This window comes from Belonocnema kinseyi, chromosome 1 (assembly GCF_010883055.1).
Source record: "Belonocnema kinseyi isolate 2016_QV_RU_SX_M_011 chromosome 1, B_treatae_v1, whole genome shotgun sequence".
Classification (NCBI taxonomy): Eukaryota; Metazoa; Arthropoda; class Insecta; order Hymenoptera; family Cynipidae; genus Belonocnema; species Belonocnema kinseyi.
Genome location: NC_046657.1, coordinates 165,947,006 through 165,948,212, shown reverse-complemented (window position 1 = coordinate 165,948,212; position 1,207 = coordinate 165,947,006). Strand labels below are relative to the sequence as shown.

Below are 1,207 nucleotides of genomic sequence, written 5' to 3'. Positions count from 1 at the left end.
TGATGGAATTTTTCTGAGGTCAAATTCGGATTCAGCGCAGCAAAAACCTTCGGGTATAGTAGGTCTGGTCTCTGGTTCTGAGAATTGTTGGCCTGTGTTATCCGAGGCTCCGCGTTATCCGAAGCAATAATGTAGCTAAAAAACGACTGGGCAGATTAAAACAGTGCTCTATTATCGACTTCCTTGAGCCACGTTAGTTACAATGCTTTGTTTCATAAAGATAAATACACATTCGTGAGTTGTTTACTTTCATCTGCTAAATGTTTATATTTATTTATCTATTTAAAATATATAAAAAATAGATAACTCTTCCGAATTTTGTACTTCTTCCGTATTATCCGATTTTTCGTTTATTCGAAGTACAGTCGACGCTACGTAACTTGCCGCTAGTTACCTTGCCGTTTCCCCTAACTATCGGTCAAGCTTTTCCCCCACCACGACCGCGGCAACGTCCGTAGCGGGCGAAACAATTTGCATCAAGCACAAAACATCAAGATCAGACTCGAGAGTGGGAGAAAATCGTTTCCAGGAAAATTACTCCCCTACGGTCCCATCCGCGACAAGGTAAATAGCGTCGACTGTATCCCCTCACCGCATTACCTCGGATAATCGAGGTTCTACTGTAAATACACTAATGTATAATGAGACAATCGGGCGCTACTGTAACTGGATATTACCCAACATTTTTTTAGGAAGATAGTGAAAAACCAGAGGTAAGTTTTGGAGTCACGTAGGAGATAAATACAGTCAAACCTGGATTTAGTGTCAATTTTGGGACTGAGCGTGACATTAAATTCAGAGACTCGGGACTTTTTTGTCTCTCTTCTGTTTTTTCTCTTTCTTGTTTCTCTCTCTGTTTTGTGACGCTTGAGGGAGCACCACATATCCTCCCGCAAGCCTCTTACTCATCCCCACCGTGCGGCGCTATTTCTCAGAAACATTAAATCCAGAAACACTGAATTTAGTTTTGACAGTAATAAACTAATTTAAAATTGATGTTTAAGAATCCTAAAACTAAACTCAAAAAGTACAATTTTAGCAATAATATTTTAATTTTAATTCAATATACACTACATGTGCAGGAAAAGTGGGACGATGGTCGTGCGGGCTAAAGCGTAGGCTTTGGACCCACTCCTTCGACTTGCGGGTTCGATTCCCGCCTCGCACTCTGGAAGAGTCTCGGTGGCCCATGCGGTGAACACTAGCC

General features: G+C 41.4%; 1 protein-coding gene across 1 annotated transcript in view; it reads right to left on the bottom strand.

Moving 5' to 3' along the window:
* LOC117180990 (O-acyltransferase like protein-like) overlaps positions 1 to 1,207 on the bottom strand; it is a 17,934-nt gene that overhangs the window by 9,920 nt on the left and 6,807 nt on the right. The window lies entirely within an intron of this gene.